Below are 15,014 nucleotides of genomic sequence, written 5' to 3' on the forward strand. Positions count from 1 at the left end.
TTTCCTCCTGAAAGACGACGTTCAGTGCTCCACATTGACGTATAACACAGTATATTCAGCTAAACACATAATTTTCGGTATTTTAATATACGACTAATATCATTAAGGTTAATAATTCCGTTTTCAATGATAGAAAATTTGAGAGAAGTGAAATCTATGCCTCCTAGTTACAGGCCAGGTAAAAAATTTAAAACAACGAGTGACGGTTAAGATGCGTATAGTTAGTTGTACCTGCATGAATAATTACGTAGTCTTACCAGTTAAAACAATTTCATGCTAATATGCTAAAATATGCATTATTACTATCATTGTGCTATGGTGTATGAAGATAAAAGTTTAGCTGTGTTTGACACAATAAATAGGGTTTACAATTAATATTTTGATTTGTTATTTGTCATATTTCGAAATCCCAGAAATAAGTTGCGTTTAATAAGAATAAACAGGCAAAAAACATAAAGAGATCTAAAAAAAAGTAAATCTCAACTAAAATTGAACACGTATCTGCTTTAGTAAATCCGATAAGTGCGATTGATATAAAGCTTCAGCTCAAGAGATGCCGCCTTCTACAAATCTCGGTGAGACCGGGGTTCTTTGCCTAGAACTGAACACGTCTCTGCTGCAGTAAATCCGATAAGTGCGATTGATACAAAGCTTCAGCTCAAGAGATGCCGCCTTCCTCACATCTCGGTGAGACCGGGGTTCTTTCCCTACAACTGAACACGTCTCTGCTGCAGTAAATCCGATAAGTGCGATTGATATAAAGCTTCAGCTCAAGAGATGCCGCCTTCTACACATCTCGGTGAGACTGAGGTTCTTTCCCTGGAATTTGAACACATGTGTTTTTTATCACTTTTTCATTAATATCAACTCTTAGGCCTCTTTCACATACATCGAATTTGGACGTCCGATAAAATAACGGCCGATATTTTATTGTTTGGGTGCCGCTTGCACACACATCGATTTTTTACCGTTCAGTAAGTTATTCGAGTATATGGTGTGCTGTAGTGAGTGTTGTATTGCTTCTCTCTAATGAATAAAAAACGTGTTGTAGCTATGTGATTCCTATACCGCCGTATAAAGCGTCGTAGGATTAAGCGGAAGTGCTGGATACATCCGATTAATAAAACAAGGGAACAGGTGGGAAACCTTTCACACCCTTTTTGAAGAACTTCGTCGTGATGGAAATAAGTTTTTTAATTTCTTTAGAATGTCTACGGTTTCGTTTGATGAACTTCACGACAAGTTAAAAGATGCCATCAAACACGAAAACACTAAAATGAGGAATTGTATTCCCACACAGGAAAGGCTTGCTATTACGTTAAGGTAAGTAAAAAATTATTAAAAATTCTAACTAACACGTTTTAGAGCTAAACTTTAATTAATAATGATAATACAAATGTTTGTTTAAATTTATTTAGTTGAAAAGAGAAAGGCTCTCGACATGAAACAATCTTATTTTATGTGATGCTTTGGTTATGAGCTACAAGCTGTTTATACTGTATGTCAAGGGCTGAAGTTTCATCGATATTACAATGGAACTCTTCAGAGTTAATTTAATTCATGTGTACAATTTATAAATTAACTTGATTAGTCCTAAAGATGTGCACTGCAAAATTAAGAAACGTTAGCAATTAATGTACATGACACAGTTTGTATCGCAAAAGCAACTTTAATTTGTATAGCTGCTAGCTGTAAAGTTTAACAAAAGTATTATACAACCTGTAAAACCTATGTAACGCAAGGATTAGGGGGAATATAAACTAACATGGTATATAATAAAAATTATATTTATTTATTGCATTTAAAGAAAGACCAAACAAATAAATTGAAGCGCATGAAAAGTCAACACATAATAAGAAAAATTGTATAATCTATTTATTGCGCAATAGAAAAAAACGTATAATTAGAAGTGTATGGAAATTCAAAATATAATAATATTTAAATTGAGGAAATCATAAAATATTTCTTGTTACAAAACAACTTAATTTTTAATGTAAACTAAGAAAAGTCCAATCCAATAGAGCCGGTGCACACAGATAGGGATGGTGAAAGGCTCCCCGAAGGGGTATTATCTGGAGATGTTGCTGATGCTGAAGTGTTATCAAATTGATGATAAAACGGTGAAGTATTTTGTTGCGTCTGAGGTTGCTGTTTCATCGAAGAACTGACCTGCTGATTAACAGGTGTATTGGGAATGTTGTTTTCGGGGTGATAAACCTGTTGGCGGGGAAATGCTGCATTTAACTGATTTGCAAATAACTGTGGCGGATGATTAGGATAAGGCGGTGGAGGATGGGAAAACGATGGATGTTGTGAAAAGGTATAGGTTGGATGGTAGTAGGGAGGTGCTTGGGGTGGTAACTGAGAACTTCTTTTTTTGTCATTTATTTTAGAAATCACTTGTAGCACACCCATTTGAAATTCAAGAACATCATTGTCATCAAACTTATCAAGATGAGGTAAAAGTCCTTGGAACAACGACATGTGGGCATTTGGTTTTGGCTCTTCTAAAGCTTTTAAAATTTTTAACTCCACGTCATCTGGGCGGCGGCGTTTTCTACCTGAACTTGCTGGATTCTTGCATTTTCGGTTTAGTCCTACTACCTCTTCAGTTACTTGCAAACCTGGATGAATCTGCTCGACTTCATCACCTCCGTTATCGTTGCTAACATTAGAGTCTTCCAAACTTTCAGTTACTTTCCTAGACTGATACAGTTTGTCCAAAAACTGCGTTTGGTCCGCGTACACATATTTTTTTATGGTAGGTGCTCCAGATCCACTTTTCTTAATGCATTTCAGCTTCTTTTTGGATTTCGAAAAGGCATCGCGGAGATTGGTCCATCTCTTCGTTACTGCCGTTCCTAAAACAATAAAAATTAAATGTACACAACAATTTATAATTAGGGGCTGACTGAATAAAAGGAACTATTAAATGTTTAAAGATTGTTTTAAATCTCCACAAGTGTCAATTATTTTATTTATTTCAATTTTTCAGTGTATTATCATTTATTTATTTACAACAATTGTACACAGAATTTTATTATGTATTTCAGTAACGTTACTTTTTCCCATCTGCTGAAAACTTGTAAACATAAAAACTAAAAACGACGAGAATACGAAATGATCATATCAGCTGAAAATTATATACTTTATGCACTTCAAGTTATAAAAAAAATTTACTAGTTTTAAATTCACTATTACAAATTTCATTTATACAGTCTATAATAATTACTTGAAACTTTTTAGTAAAGTAATGTTTTACTATACTAAATTGTTATAATGAAATAGCTATTATTAATGTTTTTTCCCAGATATCTTGCAAGTGGTTGCACCTTCACTGATCTACATTACTACTTCACAATTGGCATCTCTACTGCAAGTGAGATAGTGAGAGAAGTATGCGGAGCTATTTGGACATTTTTGAAGAATGAATGTATTCCTGAACTCTCCAAACAGAAATTTGAGTCCATTGCTTCTGATTTTGAGAAGCATGCAAACTTTCCACATTGATTAGGGGCAGTCGATGGAAAGCATGTTCGCATAATTTGCCCAACTAGAAGTGGATCCATGTACTTTAATTACAAAAACTATTTTCTGTAGTTTTAATGGCAGTAGCGGACTCAAAATACCGATTTGTCTATGTAAACGTTGGGAGCTTTGGCAAGGATTGCGATCCCTCTATTTTCAAACAATCCACTCTTTGGCAATCTGTAATTACAAATTCATTGCCATTACCCGAAGAGAAATGCCTATCGGGAACCGAATCTCCAAAAGTTCCCTACTATTTTGTTGGAGATGAGGCATTTGGCCTTCATAAACATTTGATGCGGCCATTCGGCGGGACACATCTAACAATCGAAAAGAGGATATTTAATTATCGTTTGTGTAGGGCTAGGCGTTATGTCGAGTGTGCTTTCGGGATTTTAAGCAACAAATGGCGTATCTTCCACAGGCCTATAAACGTTGAACCTGATTTTGCAATTGACATTATAAAAGCGTGCATCGTTCTTCACAACTTTGTTCGTGATCGGGATGGGTATTTACCAGAGGATACCACAACAATCACTGGATTGGAGGATTTGCCAAGAGAAGCTACAACACGAGGTGGACTTCAAGCCAACAACGTTCGAAACATATTAAGCCAATACTTTGTAACAACTATTGGCGCTGTTCCCTGGCAAATGAGTAAAATATAAATAATAAAGATGAACATTCCAGTTTACAATTACTAGTAACTTAAATATAAATGCTTATGTATACCTTAAAACTATCGTTACCATTAAATAATTTCACAAGAATTTCATTTCGATTATATTAATTAGTTAAAAAGGTTATTCTAGATTAATATAATTATATTTAACACTTTCACTGCCGCCTCCTAATTTTGACAACTTTCTTACACTGCCGCCCATTTTTAACGATTTTTAAATATATATAATTTTTTAACTAATTATAAGAAAACCATAGGACTTACATTTTTTTAAAGCTAAGTTCTTCCTCTTTCTACACAGATGCTCATGCATAAATATTTTCAAACAGAAAGTCTTGGTTGAAAACTTAAAAACATAACGTTTTTTGTAAAAAATAAAAAGTTGACCAAAAAAACATCACCATGTACTAGTCTGTAGCATAATATATTTTTTATTATTTTTTTCTGTATTTAGAATTGTCATTACTAACACTATAGCTACACATGTTTACAATTAAAATTTACTTATGCTGAAATATTTTTTTTAGTGTGGAAAGTCTTGAATAATAAAAAATAAAAAATAAAAAATAAATAAAATAAAATAAACAATAAACTGTAAAATTCTGTAATAAACCAATTATTTACAAAACACAAGAATAAATGTTTTTATTACTAATTTGCTTATATTTGTTATTTGAGTAAAAATACAATGTCAACAAACTTACTTGCATCTCCAAGAAGTCCATCAGTAGTAAAATCGGGATCATTATCTGTGTCATCTTGGAATAAATCATCACTTTCACTGTCACTTGAACATCTGAGTAACTCTTCTAGAACTTGATTGTCTTCAATACTGTTACGATTCATTGTATTTACTCACAAAACAATCATAAACAAACGTAATAGCAAGCAAAACAATAACGACGCAGACGACGAACTACGGTAGCAGAACGACAACAAATAGCCGACGCCCGACGCGAAGCGGTAAACAAACCACTTTTTTTCCGATGTTACAGATGACTGCCAACAACATTTCATAGATTATAATACATAGAGTAAGAAACAAAAACATCGAATTAGCGAATGACTATCAATGCCGAATTTCATAGTCGTTTAAATGAGTTTTTATTACTGTAAAAAGTCGGCGCCGTCAAATGACGTTGTCGGCAGTCTATAGAACTCCTTGCGCGCGACGTCAAATTACGTTGTCGGCAGTGAAAGTGTTAAAGATGCTGTTAAAAATAGTTAATAAAGTATTTATAATAGTGTACTTACCGAATATATTTTTTTACTTTACCTCCATTTCTTCAAAATCACTATTGAGTACACAGCACACTTCTCTCCAGGCATCTCTGGTCGCATTCCTGTCTTTAAAAATATCTAAACTTTTGTCCCACAACACTGGTTTGGCTTCCACTAGTGAAATAAGCACGTCATTATCAATAGCAAATTCTCCATCCATATTAACAAACAAGTTGGGCTCAGTTACAGTTTAACAGCGATTGTGCAGGGAGAAGGCGCAGTGAGAAGTGAGGAGTGAGGACGGACGGTAAAATATCGATATGTCTGGAAGCGCACGAATGGACACGTACGCCACTGTAAGGACGGCAACGGCACGGTGCCGTTGGTCTGCAGTGGCAGTGGACGGCTGCTAAACGGCATTTTATCGTTGCCGTTCAGAGATCGTCTAGTCTGAAAGCTCCCGTTTACTGCTATGCGCCACTATTGGAATTTGGACGGTCGATAAAATATCGGACGTCCAAATTCGATGTGTGTGAAGAGGCCTAAGTGGCCTTTCTTACGTCGTGCCTAACCAAAAAAACTCTATAAACAATACTAGTAGTTCCCCATTGCCGTTTTTGCGTTATGTTTATTAACGTCACTTCAACTGTTAATACAAATAATTTATAACCAGTTTTTAGATTTAAAACATTTTTAAGTGAATCGTATATTTAAATACTGTAGAAACTTTACAATATTATGTTTCCCGATTCACGCCTTTTTTACAACACTGCTGTACTCTCATATACGTGAAGAAATGTTATTTAGAGTAATATAATTGTCAACAGCAACGTCTAGTCTTGTTAACATTATTGTACTCTTATTACACAATATAAAATACTCGCGGTTACCGCTCGCGGGGGTTGAGCACGTGACCGAGACAAGCTAATTTAGTGTCAAACTGATTATCATTTCTTTCACGAAATCACGTGATTACCTTAGTTACTTAAAAAATAGGAAATGGAGCTTTCACTGTGATTGTTTTGTCGTTAATTAAAATAACGTAAAGTAGGAGTAAAGTAAAGGACGTTATATGAACGAGTTAAATGCGCTTTAGATCGATACACTAATTCATTGACGATATAAGTTTACACGTATTACCTCTGTTTTCGCACTCTCCAGAGAGTAAATAATTGCAAGTGATTAAAGCTAAACGATTCAATACTTTCTGCGTTTTACTTTTATTGGTCTATACTTTTCCTTATGTACATAGGTCTCTTTCAATATTTGATATTTTAACTTTATGAAAAAATATACTTTCTTAACTATTTTATGATACGCTTTTCTAGAAATTTGACATTATTTTAAATATATTATGTAGATAAGTTTCTATAATATTGTTTTTATAGAAATATGTAATTAAGTTTATTTATATGGATAAGTTTCTTTTGTTTACAACATGTTGGTAAATGTACTAATTCAGATATAAAATAAGCGATCCCACCATTTCAGATTGTATGAAGATACGAGATTATGATGATTTATGACGGTTTTGATCATAAGTATATAATTTTTCTTGCCCAGACACAAGCCTCTTAACGTTATATTATTTCTGGACTCTATAAAACCTGCCCAATCAGTAGTTTCCTCTCGATGTTTTATACATGTAAACATTTCTCTTGATATTAAGAGCACAATCTGTAAGGAAATACATTCTATTAATAACTATATATTCTTACCAGTTCTTAAAGACAATAATACGATATGGTACTTTCACAGAACGAACAATGAAAGTAATATATCTTTATGTACAAAAAATAACAGAGTCCAACAATAAAGGAAACCCTACGGGTGGTTAATCTTTCATCTGGATGGTTCATTTCGCGGGTTTCGTAGTGAACAAGAAAGAGTCTGGCCCAAGATCATGTTTCTGAGCTGTTTCTTGACAAATACAATCGCAGTGCCCCTTCAGTAAATTTTGTATTAGATTTGTTTCTTTCAAAAATTCGAGAACAGATTAAAATTCTGGGCAGATCTGATATTGTATTGTTCTATTGTTTTTAGCGTAATCAGTAAAAGTTTTCTGAAAAGCAATGGATGAACTTGACCGTTATAATAGCATTTTAAAGTGAGAAAATAGCACAAAGATAATAATTAAGTTACAATCTTTTAGTTTATTTTGCCACAATAGGTACACAAGTAGGATAACGCCTCTTGAATTTCAGATCTGACATTTTTTCATTACCTTATACCTGTCATAAACTTATTTTCATTTCTACCTTATCTCCGTTTACAAATTACTTTACCTCAGTCGTAGTGGTTGGACGACAAATGCAGACCTATTGTGACCTGTATTCTGTATTCTGTAGTTCAGCTTTAATAATTAGTTTTGTGTTAAAATTTTTTATTAAGTGCATATTTTATAGTTATTGAAGTTAACTTACAACATGGTGGTTGAGATTTCTGACTTACGCGTGTCACAACGCTCTGGTATTATTTGTTTATTTTAACCTAGTTTCAAATTATGCGTGAGGTTAGTTATTTACCTGAAGAAGAGATCAGATTGCAGATCTCGAAACGTAGTTACTGATTTGTTTGTATCACTGAACGATAGAAAATGGCTGGAAAACCCTATTACCTTCAAAATCCTTCCATCGTCAAAAACAAACTTTAAATAAAGAATAGTAACAAAACATCGAAACTTGAACACCAATGAATTACCAATTAGTGACATAATTTAACTTCATTAATCGGCTAATTACTAATCTTTTACTGACTAATTTGGAATATAATGCTGAATTGTATTATTATTTTACTCAAGGAGTTGTATTTTAGTTAATACGATACTGTATTTGTGTACTTCATTTAGAAATAAATTATGGTTCAATTAAATTTAATTGATATCACATTCATGTGATTAAAATTGGACACTTTATTTTTTATTTACACAGGTTATATGTATAACTTTTATCGTTTCTAAAATTAGGTTACACAGTTTAATCGTGAAATTTAGCTCCTAACGTAGCTATTTTGGTTCTTTATCAATAATTAAAATGTAAAACCATTGTTTAAAAATATATGCTTAAATTATATATTTTATATTTGTAAAATATATAAAACTATAACTTTAATTTTTATAATTGGCTTAAAACCTTCCTTATTGTAATAATTATTGAGTTTATTGTTGAATATTCGTATTTTAATAGTTTCTCCCCACGTTAACCTTAGCAAATTTCTCTAGCCTAATAAAGTTATAAAGATGAACGTTTAAATAGCGGCATGAACTTGTCACCTAGTTTAGGGTCTGTTATTATCAATCAGTCAACGTAAAACTTGTCACAGGCTGCATAATTAGTTATAAATTACCTGTCAAGGAACTTCACTATTAATTATTCTTTGCAATATGTCGTCTCCGAGCAGTTCTTGCAGAATTCCTAGATTCAGTATATAGTGTCACACCGATTTATTCCTGAAATTTGTTTAGTATTAATTTATGTTAAAAAAAAATCAATTCATAATATCTCAACAAAAGTAGAAAACCATTAAATATAAATATGAGCACATCTTACTATTTGCACATTTACCTTTTCCATTTCAAAATTCTAATTTAAGAATTAAATAATGACCGGATAGGGAAGCAATATATCAATAATTGAGAAGATCAAGATATTAATTTTTTTAGGCAGTATAATGTAGTTTTTTATCTTTTTTTAAAGCTGTCTTATTATGCCCTATAACCTTATTAAGCCCGTCCTCATGAGCACTGGTCTGTGCGAGGAGCTTATCTAGGATAATAACAAGGATTCTGTACAGTAAAACGCAATAGTACCGTACAAAATGAAACTGGTAACATACATGATTTGAAACTACGCAATATCTCAATCAGACAAAAAGTCCGACGCCTTAGACCGTAAGGCAACCGTAAGACAAGGCATTACTGTTTAAGATGTAATTTAATAATAATACGGGTTGAGGGACTTTAAGCAGAATTGATTACTTAATAATAAACTTTTTTATTTTATGGAAATTCATAAATCATTCATAAAAGTCCGTCATCTCAACTACTGGTCAGTGAGCACAGTAGAACATAATCGGAGCATCTATATTTTCACCTTCCTCCTCTGAACTCGCAATACCTCTAATTTATTTGTTTTTTATACACTTCAAATATTATTAAAACTTGTTACTATCCTATATATACGGTATATATTCCATATGGTTATATTGGAATACCATCTTGTGTTGTAAGGTTTGGCGTACAATAGGTTTACTGTTGGAATAAATAAATAATATAAATCCAATAGCAGCCATAGACCACGTTATGTAAAAACGAATTTCTCTAACTAAAACTGCTGTAACGCGATTGGTGTAAGCAGTAAACTATTGTATTAAGTCGTTCATCTGATGAACTGGAAGACATGAAGTGGCAGCACGAGACTGAAAACATTCATCGGTATTTGCTCTAGTACGGTAACTACGATACTTATGTATGCTGTCCTGTTGTAGTGGTACTGTTCCACACTACGGTATATCAACTTGCTATCCCGGCGTACGTCAATGAAACTTGATATTCAAATGTTCGTTAATGCAAAATGCTATTACAATGTACACCAATGCTACTTGCTATGTTAGTTTTCATCACTGTAACTTGCTATTATAGTGTTCATCAATGGAACTTCCTATTCCAGTCTTCGTCAAAGGAACTCAATGCTGTCAATATATGTAACACATACCAGGTTCGCAAGCACTTTTTTGTTTTACTAATTAAACTTTGATACTTTGGCATATTTTTGTTACAAGTTATTCAAATTTAATGTTATGAGGTAAGTCGGAAAATCTTTTTACTTAGATATATTTGGCTGATTTGATCTATTGTGTTAGAATTGTCGTAATATCATTTTTTAACAACAGAAATTACCTTGTTCTTTCTGTGTTATAATAACCTTGTGAATATGGCAAGTATAAACAATTATATATATTTATTAAATAATTGTATTACACAATAACATTAAATTTTTAATTTTATGAACGAAAGCAATGTTAGAATTTTTAGTGGACCGTAGAATGGAAATTTGATATTCTGTTTGATATATTTTCTGCGGCAATGACGGGAGTAAAGACAAAGGCTATTGATGAATAATGTATAACAACTTCTCTTCCTGTACTCCACATGTATGAGTTGCCACTGGCGGCATCCATTCACAAGATAACACTTCTTCTTGAACCCAACTTCAGAGTCAGATAACTAGAACGATTCAACGTAACATTGTACATAGTGAGTCAGATACCCATGTAGGCTTACTTAATTAATATCCAGAAATAATTTATTTTTATTAGTCCTCCCTAGTTTTACTAATATGAATAATTTATGTAATGATCCCCTACTAAAACTTTTTATTATTCACACGTAAACATACTTGTTATGAAAGCAAGTTATAAAAGCATTAAGAACCATTTTTTCTCTTGATAACTTAAGAGATAAAAGTTGTGAAGTTGACAAATGTTCCTCCGAGAATATGTTGAGAGAACTAATGGACACCTCGTGTTTCTCTTACACTCTCGTATTGCGCTCATCAACACTTGAATTAATTGAATAGTTTTCTTTTTGAAATCTATATTTAATGCAACGAACATTCAAAAACGTAACGAAGTATACAACAATATTGTATTTTAATGCACAGTTTAGAACAAATGCCTTGAGAATGTAAAAGTAGCAATAATGCATATATACCCGTATTTGAAATGAAAAACCTATCAGAAGTTCAGTATTTTTCGTTGAGAGTTTTGTTTAACGTGAAGAAACTATTCGATGTGAAATCAAAAATTCTTCCCTGCTGAAATGATATCGTTAAAATACGAGCCATAGCATAAGCCATGCGGCGTAACGAGCAAAAGGTTTGAAAAATCTAATGAAGAGAATTTATAATTTTTTAAACTAACGGGAAACCTTTCTAGAACTAGACTTTAGAACCAGGTCTTAGAACTGGACTAGGGCATAGTGACAGATCAGGATAATTCGTTTAGGGCACAGTGTCGTGTACAATAAAGTAAAATTATTACAAACTGCCTTTGAAATTAGGGTTCTACACAGGTATCTTCTAAGAAAGCACATTTCAATATACTAAGAAAAGGTAGATGTGCTGGACATTTTGAAACACACTTGTTGGATTGGTCTCGTAGGGAATTCCAATGCCAGATCCCAAGAAATAGATAATACCCATAGGTGGAGAGAGTCTGGTGTTACAGATTACTTCCAAGCTTAAAATCGTCGTCCTCAATGAGGGAGACTCAATGTCTGTTTAACATCGACTAGGAATTGGTTTTCCCATGTCGGAAGTCTCTGTGATCTGGCCAAGACGCATTAGATAGAGGATTTTGATGGACCAAGTACCTCACAGACAGCGCTCGAAGTAAATTTCCGGTGTCAAAGGAACCAACAAATGAAGAGGCGGTGACATGATTGAATTATATATGCATATACATACACCATATCTAAACACACACACACACACAAACACACACACACACACACACACTAACACTAACACCCAGATATTCGCAACGAACAGCAAAAACACCGAACACAGACAACAAATTTAGCAGTAAACTCGAAGTAGCCACTCTAGTAGCACTTGAGGACTGCGCAGAGAAGCGGTCGACGCGGTGCGATGTGGCAACAGTGCCTGTTGCTATGGCAACCGCGTCAGACGCTCCTCGCTCCTATAGGTCAGGTAGCCAACCAGGTAGTTCTCCCTCTCACTCCAACGTCAGAACGCCCCAGCACGCCGATACGGAAGTTGTATCTATTCGACTATAAGGTCAGTCTACAAGATAGGATATTGATAATATCTATGAAAGTTGTTCTAAGATGCATTAAAACAATACGTTGACTAATCAAGCCTGTAAAGGATTCATGATATTATTAGTTGTTGAAGTTGTACTAGTAATGAATAAATTGGCTTGACCCACCTTGCTTGTCTCAGAATCATTTCTCTCAATATGTTATCTTGTTTGTATAATCCAGCAACTCAGATACTACGCTGTATTCAAAGAAAAGTCGCCAAAACTCCAAAATAAAAACATATATAATTATAGTAACTAGGTGATGAATAAGATTTAAAAAATTTCATAGCAATAAAAATCTTCACTCGGCTCTGTCTACTCAACCTGCTCCCTAGAGGATCTGCGTATTTGTTCTACAAACGCAATGTTTCAGATGATTATCGATGCCACAACAACCTACAACCATTATTCTCTCAGCTCTCTACACTAAACTTTCCACTCTTCTCAACTTCAGCTCTCCACGTTTCGTTCCAGTCCGACTTTCCATGCTAAAAGCCTGTCCACGATCGATTAAAGCACAACCACTACTTGCACTGCCACTGCCTGCTGTAGCATACCTTCTTTGCACCATTCGCTAAATACGTAAACCTTTAGCCTTTGGTAAAATTCGATTCGTTACAACTCAGACCTATATTTTCCCATACTAGTTTGTGATCAATTGAGTAGACAAATGTACAAAACATTAATAATTACTGGAAGTACCTCCTTTAATCCATTCATCCGAACTAGTTTACAACATTTTCATCCAGAAGAATTTGCTCTGTATTTTCTCGGATAACGAGTTTCAATAAAAACTAAATGTTATTGGTCACTATTCGTAGAAATGCAAAAAACCCAAGTATGCAAGAATGTCAAGAATCTAAAACGCGTTCTTGTAATATTTCCTTGTATACAGCGAGAACATTCGCGTGAGTCGTGGTTTTGAACGATGGTAAATTACTTTGTTCCAGAATCAAACATGCGAATACGTTATAAACGACGGCTAAAAATCTGTGATTGCAAGAACCTGTGAATCTTTTAATTACACATATGCAATGAGGATGCAGTCTTAATAGATATTAGCAAAATTTTTTGTACCTCGAAGCTATTAAGACATGGAAGTGCAACAAAAGGTTTTTTTTACCATTAATCACTAGATGTTCTTAAGGATTCGCTTCGTCTGAAGAGTGTTCTTTAAATCTGAATTTAACCAGGAGAACCGAGATTTAAGTTGAGAGGTCGACGCAAAATTTAATAAAAGTTGACCTAATTGGGGATTGAAGACATATCATTACAGAGAGAGCTAAGGAATGGGTCGATCTGAACGTATATCGAGTCCACATATCGGCACTTCAAGAAATTACAGTAATCATTTGCTGGCCGCAAACTTTACTCTACTCTGTCTTCAACAGTAGAAAATCTATAAGAGTTGATCCAACTGGGGATTGAAGACATATCGTTACAGAGAGAGCTAAGGAATGGGTCGATCTGAACGTATATCGAGTCCACATATCGGCACTTCAAGAAATTACAGTAATCATTTGCTGGCCGCAAACTTTACTCTACTCTGTCTTCAACAGTAGAAAATCTATAAGAGTTGATCCAACTGGGGATTGAAGACATATCGTTACAGAGGGAGCTAAGGAATGGGTCGATCTGAACATATATCGAGTCCACATATCGGCACTTCAAGAAATTACAGTAATCATTTACTGGCCGCAAACCTTACTCTACTCTGTCTTTAACAGTAGAAAATCTATAAGAGTTGATCCAACTGGGGATTGAAGACATGCCGTTACAGAGAGAGCTAAGGAATGGGTCGATCTAGACATATATCGAGTTCACATATCGGCACTTCAAGAAATTACAGTAATCATTTATTGACCGCAAACTTTACTCTACTCTGTCTTCAACAGTAGAAAATCTATAAGAGTTGATCCAACTGAGGACTGAGCACATATCGCTACAGAGTGAGCTAAGGAATGGGTCGATCTAAACATATATCGAGTCCACATATCGGCACTTCAAGAAATTACAGTACTCATTTACTGGCCGCAAACTTGACTCTACTCTGTCTTTAACAGTATAAAATCTATAAGAGTTGATCCAACTGGGGATTAAAGACATATCGCTCGCTCTTAACGTCTGTTAATGCAACAACTGCGGGATACTCTTACCTGCACTCAAAATATTTCTACAGAGCTTTCGTCCAAAACCTCACCCGGTGTAACAAATCCTTGCGGTGTTGAAACCGTTTCCGGCACTCCGTGGCTTGGCTCGCTCTTAACGTCTGTTAATGCAACAACTGCAGGATACTCTTACCTGCACTCAAAATATTTCTACAGAGCTTTTGTTCGAAACCTCACCCGGTGTAACAAATCCTTGCGGTGTTGAAACCGTTTCCGGCACTCCGTGGCTCGGCTCGCTCTTAACGTCTGTTAATGCAACAAACTGCGGGATACTCTTACCTGCACTGTAAATATTTCTACAGAGCTTTTGTTCGAAACCTCACCCGGTGTAACAAATCCTTGCGGTGTTGAAACCGTTTCCGGCACTCCGTAGCTCGGCTCGCTCTTAACGTCTGTTAATGCAACAACTGCGGGATACTCTTACCTGCACTCAAAATATTTCTACAGAGCTTTTGTTCGAAACCTCACGAGGTGTAACAAATCCTTGCGGTGTTGAAACAGTTTCCGGCACTCCGTGGCTCGGCTCGCTCTTAACGTCTGTTAATGCAACAACTGCGGGATACTCTTACCTGCACTGTAAATATTTCTACAGA

At 34.6% G+C, this 15,014-nt stretch overlaps 1 pseudogene; it reads right to left on the bottom strand.

The window, feature by feature from the left end:
• Positions 1-765: 765 nt before the first annotated feature.
• LOC124370821 lies at positions 766-5,651 on the bottom strand (annotated as a pseudogene).
• Between the last annotated feature and the right edge of the window lie 9,363 nt (positions 5,652-15,014).

This window comes from Homalodisca vitripennis, unplaced genomic scaffold (assembly GCF_021130785.1).
Source record: "Homalodisca vitripennis isolate AUS2020 unplaced genomic scaffold, UT_GWSS_2.1 ScUCBcl_515;HRSCAF=2686, whole genome shotgun sequence".
In the NCBI taxonomy this organism is placed as follows: Eukaryota; Metazoa; Arthropoda; class Insecta; order Hemiptera; family Cicadellidae; genus Homalodisca; species Homalodisca vitripennis.